Source organism: Lolium perenne, chromosome 5 (genome assembly GCF_019359855.2).
Source record: "Lolium perenne isolate Kyuss_39 chromosome 5, Kyuss_2.0, whole genome shotgun sequence".
Taxonomy (NCBI): Eukaryota; Viridiplantae; Streptophyta; class Magnoliopsida; order Poales; family Poaceae; genus Lolium; species Lolium perenne.
In genome coordinates, this window is record NC_067248.2 from 212365969 (window position 1) to 212378446 (window position 12478).

The following is a 12478-nucleotide window of genomic DNA, read 5'->3' on the forward strand; positions in this document are numbered from 1 at the left end:
AATGGGTGACTTAAGATTTTCTTTAGCAACTAAATCATATATCATAAATAGATTAGTAAGGGCGTGTGGACATAAGCAACATATATTTAGTATAGGATCCAATGAATTGATACCACCAAGGAATTGGCATAATATATCTTTATTTAGCATATACTATGCATAGTGTATTTTACATATATATTTACTACAATTGTACCTTTTCAATTTTGATGATCTTTTATTTGTTTCATATAATTGTAGTTTCTTAGGTTTGAGAGGTGAATATCGCAGAGTTTTTGAAAAATTTCCGAGGAGATCTTATCTATATGGGTTTGAGGATAAGTCTCACACGGGAACCATGGATAATAGTTATTACAAAGTTTAATCATTTATCATAAATAATCCCTCCATTTCAGATTAATTAGTCCTTACATATTTTTCCAAAACAGGCCAACCTAGACAATAAAATCCATCTACATAAATGCTTGTATCAAGACAAAATCTGATCATGGTCAAAAAAAAAAGACAAAATCTGATCAAGGCTATAACGACTAACATGGAACCAAGAGAGTATATTAGTACGATCATAGCCAAATCATGGAAATATAAAAGGTAGAATTTTTATCGGATCCAAATAATTGATAAACATAAGGGTTGACTTATGATATTTTACCGCGTGTACCTTTCCAACCATGTAAAGTGCGGTGTTTACGTAGAGCTATCGTTTTACTACTTTGTCTCATTGGCTGCTATGTTCACTATTTGATTCCTTAGGAGAACCTACATTCAACCAAATATATTCCGAGTCGTATGTGAAAGATAATATAGCAGTCATGGAAAGAAATATTATTTCATTATGCTTAGCCGTCCTTGATCTCCGAAATCATGCATAATATTTATTAGATCTTGCAACCAATCAACCTATTTAGATTAGTAAGAGCGCATCCAGACAACGAGATTAGAAAAGAATAGAATATGTACGGGATCCAGCGAATTGATTCCATCAAGGATTGAATTAAGATCTCTAGCGTTTATTCTGCATAGTCAACTTACATAGTGACTTTTACTAAGTTTCTTTTTTCCCAAGCCTATTCTTAACTTGGTCAGCATGCATTAAAATAATATATTTTTAGACGTATATGAAAGTTATTAGAGCAGTAAAAAAATATTTTATTTCGATATGCTTAGTTGTTCATTGATCTAAAAAATTGTGGATAATTTTTATTAGGCCGTGTAATTAGTCATCATAAAAAATTACTAGAGGTCCATAATCTCTATTTAGAATATACCGTGCATATTGTATTTTACATATATATTCATTTTTGTTGTACCTTATACAAGTTTGATGATCTTTTCCTTTATTTTATATAACTGTAACTTCTTAGATATGAGAGGTGAGGATCCAAGAAGATTTTTGGGAAAATTTCCCTGTAGATTATATCTGTATCGTTTGGAAGATAATTGTCGTCACATAAATCATGGATACTAGTTATTAGAAAGTGCAATTGTGTATCATAAACACTTCCTCCATTTCAGATTAGTTAGTTCTCGCAATACTTTTTTTTACAAAAACAAGCGAACGTAAACACTAAAACCCACCTGGATACATGCTTGTATCAAGACCAGAGCTGACCAAAGCAACGAAAACTAACTCGAAACAGAGGGAGTATATTAGTAAGAGCATAGCCCAATCATAGATAATGCAAAACATAGGGTTAGCACAAGACCCAATTAATTGATATAGCTAGCTAAGGGTTGATGTATGATATTTTTTCGCGTTTTCCTTTCCAACCATGTAATGTGAAGAGTTTATTTTACGTAGATATATCATTGTACTCTTTATCTCATTGGTTTCTATGTTCACTATTCCATTCCTTAGGAGAAACTACATTGAACCAATATATTCTGAGTTGTATGCGAGTAATAAGAGAGCAGTCAAGTAAAGAAATATTTGTTCAATATGCTTAGTTGTACTTGCTCTCTGAAATTATTCATAATATTTATTAGATCTTCCAATCAATCAACATAATTAGATTAGTAAGAGTGCATCCAGAGCGCGGATATTAAAAAAAATAGAGTTTTTATGTGATACAACAAATTGGTAACGTTGGCTTAAAATCTCTGACGTGTACCCTTCAAAGTCTACTTACATACTGACTTGTATTAGGGTTTGCTTGTTCGCTGGTGTATTTATTAAATGGGTCAACATGCATTAAAATAGTATATTATTCAGCCGTAAATGTAAGCTTTTAGAGCAGTAAAAAATATTTTTTTCAATATGGTTAGTTGTTCTTTGATCTCCAAAATCATGGATAGTAATATTAGGTCATGCAATGAATCGTCATAAAAAAATAGAGTAAACCCAAAATAGTGGACACTAGAAATATAGTGTTACTAGTATGGTTTTCAATGAATATATACCGCAAAAGTGTGGCTTAAGATTTTATTTACCACCCAAATCATTTATCGCACAACCAAATTGTGTACATAAGAAAACATAGAGTTAGTATGGGATCCGATTAATTGATACCACCAAGGGATTAACATAAGTTTTTCTTAGCATCTACTGTGCATAGTGTATTTTACATATATATTTACTACAGGTGTACCTTCTTCGAGTTTTGGAAAATTTATGTGGAGATTATATCTGTAGGGGTTTAAGGATAATTCTCTCAAAGAAATCATGGATAATAGTTATTAAAAAAGTGCAATTTTTGATTATAAACAATCCCTCTATTTCGGATAAGTTAGTTCTCGCAGAGTTTTACAAAACAAGCGAACCTAGACAATAGAACTCATCTAGATACACGCTCATGACAAGACAAAATCTGACCAAGGCTACAATGACTAACTTGGAACAGAATGAGTATATTAGTAAGGGCATAGCCAAATCATGGACAATATATTTCCCAGCTGGCGTTTGTCATGATTCGATCTGATTTCAAGTCGTTTCGTCACGATTTGCTGGCGTGTGTCCTCACCCGACTCACCCTCATCTCCTCTTATTCCCCAACGCAAACAACTCGCATCTCGTCGAACTATGGGTTGATTCATATCCCCTACCCCTCCTCTTGAAGTAGTTCCTCTCCTTCTTCTCCCTCCAGGCCAGGCCCAAAATACGTCAAACTTTGATGCCGGTGAGCGGTGCACAAATATAGCAGATAGGCAGATTTACTTTGGATCGGATTCTGTTGGAGGTCAATGTGCGCTATCGGGACTATGTTCTGGTGACCTTAGTTTTACTTCGTTGAATGGATAGCGCTTCTGGAGGACTTGCTGGTGGAAGGATCTGTAATTTGGGCAAAATATTTTGGATTTACTCTATAATTTGGATTTACTCTATAATTTTACGATGACTCGTTGCATGACCTCATAATAATTATCCACAATTATGAGATCAATGCACAACTAAGCATATCGAAATAAATATTGTTCAGTACTCTAATAACTTACATATATGGCTGAAAATATATTGTTTTAATGCATGTTGACCCAGCTAATGAATAGAACAGCCAACAAAGAAACCTAATACAAGTTACTATGTAAGTAGGCTTTGCTAGATACACGCTAAAGATTTTAAGTCAACCCTTGGCGACATCAATTCACTGGATCACATGCAAACTATATTTTTCTAATGTCGTTGTCTGGATGTGTTCTTACTAATCTAAATATGTTGATTGATTGCAAGATCTAAAGTATATTGTGCATGATTTCAGAGGTCAAGGGCGGCTAAGCATATTGAATAAACAATTATTTCCTTGACCTCACATACCTTACGCATACGACTCAGAATATATTGGTTCAATGTAGGTTTTCCTAAGGAATGAAATATTGAACATAGGAGCCCATGAGATAAATTAGTACAATGATAGCTCTACGTAAAATAAAAACCTCATATAACATGGTTGGTGATGTCTACGCACGCTTCTATTCCTGTAGACAGTGTTGGGCCTCCAAGAGCAGAGGTTTGTAGAACAGCAGCAAGTTTCCCTTAAGTGAATCACCCAAGGTTTATCAAACTCAGGGAGGTAGAGGTCAAAGATATCCCTCTCAAGCAACCCTGCAATTAAGATACAAGAAGTCTCTTTTGTCCCCAACACACCTAATACACTTATCAGATGTATAGGTGCACTAGTTCGGCGAAGAGATAGTGAAATACAAGTAATATGGATGATAGTAAGTAGTAACTGTAATCTGAAATAAATATGGCAGCAAGCGAACATGTAACAGAACTTGTTGGAAACGGTGTTTCAATGCTTAGAAACAAGGCCTAGGGATCATACTTTCACTAGTGGACACTCTCAACAATGATCACATAATTAGATAACTTCTCTTCACTTGTGCTACACTGAATTACTCTCCTATCGAAATCACTAATCATCATGTAGTGGCTACAAAAGCTCCGCTCAAAGTTCATCACGTACTTGACAAACAACACTCATAGGGATATCCTCATCAAATCATAATCCAAGATAATACCATTGCAATTTAGACCGAGTACTAACATTGCATACACACTGTCAACAATAGCTATGAAAGGGGGAATAGATCACATCAATACTATCATAGTAATAGTTAACTTCATAATCCACAAGAGATTACAATCATAACCTACGCCAAGTACTACATGATGCACACGCTGTCCTCTTTACATCATGGAGGAGGAATAGACTACTTTAATAACATCCCTAGAGTAACACATAGATTAAAAGTGATACAAAGCTCATGATCACATAAAGATCACACCATGGGAGAGAGAGATGAACCACATAGCTACCGGTAGAGCCCTCAGCCTCTGGGGAGAACTACTCCCTCCTCATCATGGGAGACAGCAACAGCGATGAAGATGGCGGTGGTGTCGATGGAGATGACTCCGGGGGCAATTCCCCGTCCCGGCGGCATGCCGGAACAGATATTCTGTCCCCCGAAACTTGTCTTCGCGATGGCGGCGGCTACGGAACTCTTCGTGGAATATCGTCGATTCTCTTAGGGTTTCGGAGACGGAAGAATATATAGGCAAAGGGGCGATGTCGGTGGAGTCCCGAGGGGCCCACCCCATAGGGCAGCGCGGCAGAGGGGTGGCCCGCGCCCCCTAGGGTGTGGGCACCTCGTGGCCCCCCTTCATCTCTCCTTCGGACTCCGTGAAGCCCCTGGAAAAATAAGAACGTGGCCTTTTGTTTCGTCCAATGCCGAGAATATTTCCTGTGTAGGATTTCTGAAACCAAAAACAGCAAAAAATAGGAACTGGCGCTTCGGCATCTTGTTAATAGGTTAGTACCGGAAAATGCATCAAAATGATATAAAGTATGAATAAAACATGTAGGTATTGTCATAAAACTAGCATGGAACATAAGAAATTATAGATACGTTGGAGACGTATCAAGCATCCCCAATCTTAGTTCCTACTCGCCCTCGAGTAGGTAAACGATAACAAGGATAATTTCTGAAGTGACATGCTACTATCATAATCTTGATCCATACTATTGTAAAGCATATGAGATGAATGAAGTGATTCAAAGCAATGGTAAAGATAATGACTAAACAACTGAATCATATAGCAAAGACTTTTCATGAATAGTACTTTCAAGACAAGCATCAACAAGTCTTGCATAAGAGTTAACTCATAAAGCAATAGATTCTTAATAGAAGGTTTTAAAGCAACACAAAGGAAGATATAAGTTTCAGCAGTTGCTTTCAACTTTCAACATATATATCTCATGGATAATTGTCAACACAAAATTAATATGATGAGTGCAATAAGTAAGCATGTAAGAATCAATGCACACAGTTGACACAAGTGTTTGCTTCTAAGATAGAAAGAAGTAGGTAAACTGACTCAACATAAAGTAAAAGAAAGGCCCTTCGCAGAGAGAAGCAAGGATTACTCATGTGCTAGAGCTTTTTATTTTGAAAACATGGAAACAATTTTGTCAACGGTACTAATAATTCATGTGTGTTATGCATAAAACCTCCTATAAGTTGCAAGCCTCATGCATCGAATACTAATAGTGCCCGCACTTTATCCTAATTAGCTCGGATTTCCATGGATTATCATTGCATTACATATGTTTCAACCAAGTGTCACAAAGGGGTACCTCTATGCCACCTGTACAAAGGTCCAAGGAGATAGATCGCATTTGATCTCTCAATTTTGATATATCTCAACTTGAGGACATCCATACCGGGACAACATAGAAAACAGATAATGGACTCCTCTTTTATGCTTTAAGCATTCAACAACAGATAACATTCTCATAAGAGATTTGAGGATTAATGTCCAAGCTGAAACTTCCACCATGATACATGGCTTTGTTTGGCGGCCCAATGTTCTTCTCTAACAATATGCATACTCAAACCATTCAACTCATGGAAAATCTCCCTTACTTCAGACAAGACGAACATGCATAGCAACTCACATGATATTCAACAAAGGTGTGACAGTTGATGGCGTCCCCAGAAACATGGTTACCGCTCAACAAGCAACTTATAAGAAGTAAGATACATAAGCGACATATTCTTTACTACAATAGTTTTTAAAGCTACTTTCCCATGAGCTATGTATTGCAAAGACAATGAATGGAATTTTAAAGTTAGCACGCAAGTAATTTACTTTGGAATGGCAGAAAAAATACCACATGATATGTAGTTATGGTGGACACAAATGGCATAAGTTTTGGCTCAAGGTTTTGGATGCACGAGAAGCATTCCCTCTCAGTACAAGGCTTTGGCTGGCAAGGTTGTTTGAAGCAAACACAAGTATGAACCGGTAGAGAAAAACTTACATAAGAACATATTGCAAGCATTATAAGACTCTACACTGTCTTCCTTGTTGTTCAAACACTTTTACCAGAAAATATCTAGACTTTAGAGAGACCAATCATGCAAACCAAATTTCAACAAGCTCTATGGTAGTTCTCCACTAATAGGTTTAAACTACATGATGCAAGAGCTTAAACATGATCTACTTGAGAGCTCAAAACAATTGCCAAGTATCAAATTATTCAAGACAATATACCAATTACCACATGAAGCATTTTCTGTTTTCAACCAAATAGTAATAAATGAAGCGGCTTTCAACTTTCGCCATGAACATTAAAAGTAAAACTAAGATCACCAGTGTTCAATATGAAAAGGCAGAGCGTGTCTCTCTCCCACACAAGGAATGCTAGGATCCGAATTTATTCAAACACAAACAAAAATAAAAGCACACAGACGCTCCAAGTAAAGCACATAAGATGTGACGGAATAAAAATATAGTTTCACTAGAGGTGACCTGATAAGTTGTTGATGAAGAAGGGGATGCCTTGGGCATCCCCAAGCTTAGATGCTTGAGTCTTCTTGAAATATGCAGGGATGAACCACGGGGGCATCCCCAAGCTTAGACTTTTCACTCTTCTTGATCATATTATATCATCCTCCTCTCTTGATCCTTGAAAACTTCCTTCACACCCAACTCAAAACAATCTCATTAGAGAGTTAGTGCATAATCAAAAATTCACATGTTCAGAGAGAACACAATCATTCCCAACACTTCTGGACATTACCCAAGGCTACTGAAATTTTAATGGAGCAAAGAAATCCACTCAAACATAGTAAAAGAGGCAATGTGAAATAAAAGGCAGAATCTGTCAAAACAGAACAATCCGTAAAGATGAATTTTTTCAAGGCACTTAACCTGCTCAGATGAAGAAGCTCAAATTGAATGAAAGTTGCGTACATATCTGAGGATTACTCATGAATTTTGGCAGATATTTTAGACTCTCCTACAGAGAGATCAACTCAAATTCATGACAGCTAAGAATCTATTTCTGCGCAGAAATCCAAATCTAGTATCAACCTTCTATCAAATACTTTACTTGGCACAACAATGCAATAAAATAAAGATAAGGAGAGGTTGCTACAGTAGTAACAACTTCCAAGACACAACAAAATAGTAGCAAAATAAAAACATGGGTTATCTCCCAAGAAGTGCTTTCTTTATAGCCATTAAATCGGCTCAGTAATTTTAATGATGCTCTCGCAAGAAATAAGAGTTGAAGCAAAAGAGAGCATCAAAAGCAAATAAGCAACACTTTTAAGTCTAACCCACTTCCTATGAAAAGGAATCTTGTAAATAAACAATTCATGTAAGCATAATGCAATAAGCATAGGAAAATAAGACAAGCGCAACTTCAAGATTCTCAACATAAAGAGGGGAAACTTAATATTATTAAGATGCATATAACCATGTTTCCCTCTCTCATAATAACTTTCAGTAGCATCATGAACAAACTCAATAATATAACTATCACATAAAGCATTCTTATTCACATGCATAAAAGTATCATTACTCTCCATATAAGCATAATCAATTTTATTAGTAATAGTGGGAGTAAAACTATCACAACCATCATTGTAATCATCATAAATTGCAGGCATGGTATAATCATAATAAACTTTATCCTCCAAAGTAGGTGGCACCAAAATACCACTATCATTATAATCATCATAAATGGGAGGCAAAGTATCATCAAAGAAAATTTCTCCTCAAAACTTGGGGGACTAAAAATATCACAACCAGCTTCCCCAAGCTTAAATTCTTCCATAGCATTAGCAATAATAGTGTTCAAAGAGTTCATGCTAATAACATTTCTACAACTATTTTGCAAACAAAGTTCCATGGGTTTTTTAATTCTCTCTTCAAACACATCATGTCCTAATTCAATATAAATTTCATAAAGATCTCTATTTTTGTTGTTGTTTTCCATTAAGCCTAACTAGTGAAAATAAAAACAAGAAACAAAAAGATGCAATTGCCTGATCTAAAGGAAATAGCTTCGAGCACTCACACACCGGCAACAGTGCTAGGAAATAGCTTAGTAGTCGGAGGATGTGAATACCTTTTACCTTACCTCCCCGGCAACGGCGCCCGAAAATTTCTTGATGTCTACGCACGCTTCTATTCCTGTAGACAGTGTTGGGCCTCCAAGAGCAGAGGTTTGTAGAACAGCAGCAAGTTTCCCTTAAGTGAATCACCCAAGGTTTATCGAACTCAGGGAGGTAGAGGTCAAAGATATCCCTCTCAAGCAACCCTGCAATTAAGATACAAGAAGTCTCTTGTGTCCCCAACACACCTAATACACTTGTCAGATGTATAGGTGCACTAGTTCGGCGAAGAGATAGTGAAATACAAGTAATATGGATGATAGTAAGTAGTAACTGTAATCTGAAATAAATATGGCAGCAAGCGAACATGTAACAGAACTTGTTGGAAACGGTGTTTCAATGCTTAGAAACAAGGCCTATGGATCATACTTTCACTAGTGGACACTCTCAATAATGATCACATAATTAGATAACTTCTCTTCACTTGTGCTACACTGAATTACTCTCCTATTGTAATCACTAATCATCATGTAGTGGCTACAAAAGCTTCGCTCAAAGTTCATCAAGTACTTGACAAACACCACTCATAGGGATATCCTCATCAAATCATAATCCAAGATAATACCATTGCAATTTAGACCGAGTACTAACATAGCATACACACTGTCAACAATAGCTATGAAAGGGGGAATAGATCACATCAATACTACCATAGTAATAGTTAATTCATAATCCACAAGAGATTACAATCATAACCTACGCCAAGTACTACATGATGCACACGATGTCCTCTTTACATCATGGAGGAGGAATAGACTACTTTAATAACATCACTAGAGTAACATCATGGGAGAGAGAGATGAACCACATAGCTACCGGTAGAGCCCTCAGCCTCGGGGGAGAACTACTCCCTCCTCATCATGGGAGACAGCCACGGCAATGAAGATGGTGGTGGTGTCGATGGAGATGACTCCGGGGGCAATTCCCCGTCCCGGCGGCGTGCCGGAACAGAGATTCTGTCCCCCGAAACTTGTCTTCGCGATGACAGCGGCTACGGAACTCTTCGTGGAATATCGTCGATTCTCTTAGGGTTTTTGGAGACGGAAGAATATATAGGCGAAGGGGTGATGTCGGTGGAGTCTGATACGTCTCCAACGTATCGATAATTTCTTATGTTCCATGCTTGTTTTATGACAATACCTACATGTTTTATACATACTTTATGTCATATTTATGCATTTTCCGGCACTAACCTATTAACAAGATGCCGAAGAGCCAGTTGCTGTTTTCTGCTGTTTTTGGTTTCAGAAATTCTAGTAAGGAAATATTCTCGGAATTGGACGAAATCAACGCCCAGGGGCTTATTTTTCCACGAAGCTTCCAGAAGTCCGAAAGGGAAACGAAGTGGGGCGACGAGGCGGCGACACGCCAGGGCGGTGCGGCCCAAGCCCTGGCCGCGCGGTCCTGTTGTGTGGGCCCCTCGTGGTGCCCCCTGACCTACCCTTCCGCCTACATAAGCCTTCGTCGATAATAACTCCAGTACCGAGAGCCACGATACGGAAAACCTTCCAGAGACGCTGCCGCCGCCAATCCCATCTCGGGGGATTCGGGAGATCGCCTCCGGCACCCTGCTGGAGAGGGGAATCATCTCCCGGAGGACTCTTCACCGCCATGGTCACCTCCGGAGTGATGTGTGAGTAGTTCACCCCTGGACTATGGGTCCATAGCAGTAGCTAGATGGTCGTCTTCTCCTAATTGTGCTATCATTGTTGGATCTTGTGAGCTGCCTGATGGCGTGTATTTCACACGTTCGTTGGGCAACCCCAAGAGGAAGGTATGATGCGCACAGCAGCAAGTTTTCCCTCAGAAAGAAACCAAGGTTTATCGAACCAGGAGGAGCCAAGAAGCACGTTGAAGGTTGATGGCGGCGGGATGTAGTGCGGCGCAACACCAGAGATTCCGGCGCCAACGTGGAACCTGCACAACACAACCAAAGTACTTTGCCCCAACGAAACAGTGAGGTTGTCAATCTCACCGGCTTGCTGTAACAAAGGATTAACCGTATTGTGTGGAAGATGATTGTTTGCAGAAAACAGTAGAACAAGTATTGCAGTAGATTGTATTTCAGTAAAGAGAATTGGACCGGGGTCCACAGTTCACTAGAGGTGTCTCTCCCATAAGACGAACAGCATGTTGGGTGAACAAATTACAGTTGGGCAATTGACAAATAAAGAGAGCATGACCATGCACATACATATCATGATGAGTATAGTGAGATTTAATTGGGCATTACGACAAAGTACATAGACCGCCATCCAACCGCATCTATGCCTAAAAGTCCACCTTCAGTTATCATCCGAACCCCCTCCAGTATTAAGTTGCAAAGCAACAGACAATTGCATTAAGTATGGTGCGTAATGTAATCAACAACTACATCCTTAGACATAGCATCAATGTTTTATCCCTAGTGTCAACAGCACAACACAACCTTAGAACTTTCTCACATCGTCCTGGTGTCAATGCAGGCATGAACCCACTATCGAGCATAAGTACTCCCTCTTGGAGTTACAAGCATCTACTTGGCCAGAGCATCTACTAGTAACGGAGAGCATGCAAGATCATAAACAACACATAGCATAACTTTGATAATCAACATAACAAGTATTCTCTATTCATCGGATCCCAACAAACGCAACATATAGAATTACAGATAGATGATCTTGATCATGTTAGGCAGCTCACAAGATCCGACAATGATAGCACAATGGGGAGAAGACAACCATCTAGCTACTGCTATGGACCCATAGTCCAGGGGTAGACTACTCACTCATCACACCGGAGGCGACCATGGCGGCGTAGAGTCCTCCGGGAGATGATTCCCCTCTCCGGCAGGGTGCCGGAGGCGATCTCCTGGATCCCCCGAGATGGGATCGGCGGCGGCGGCGTCTCTGGAAGGTTTTCCGTATCGTGGTTCTCGGTACTGGGGTTTTCGTCACGGAGACTTTTTATAGGCGAAAGGGCAGGTCAAGAGGCGGCACGGGGGCCCCACACCACAGGGCCGCGCGGCCAAGGGGGGGGGGGGCCGCGCCGCCCTAGGGTGTGGCTCCCTCGTGGCCCCTCTTCGTCTCTCCTTCGGACTTCTGGAAGCTTCGTGAGAAAATAGGCCCCTGGGCTTTGATTTCGTCCAATTCCGAGAATATTTCCTTACTAGGATTTCTGAAACCAAAAACAGCAGAACAAAGAATCGGCACTTCGGCATCTCGTTAATAGGTTAGTTCCAGAAAATGCACGAATATGACATAAAGTGTGCATAAAACATGTAGATAACATCAATAATGTGGCATGGAACATAAGAAATTATCGATACGTCGGAGACGTATCAGCATCCCCAAGCTTAGTTCTGCTCGTCCCGAGCAGGTAAAACGATAACACAGATAATTTCTGGAGTGACATGCCATCATAATCTTGATCATACTATTTGTAAAGCATATGTAGTGAATGCAGCGATCAAAACAATGTATATGACATGAGTAAACAAGTGAATCATATAGCAAAGACTTTTCATGAATAGCACTTCAAGACAAGCATCAATAAGTCTTGCATAAGAGTTAACTCATAAAGCAATAATTCAAAG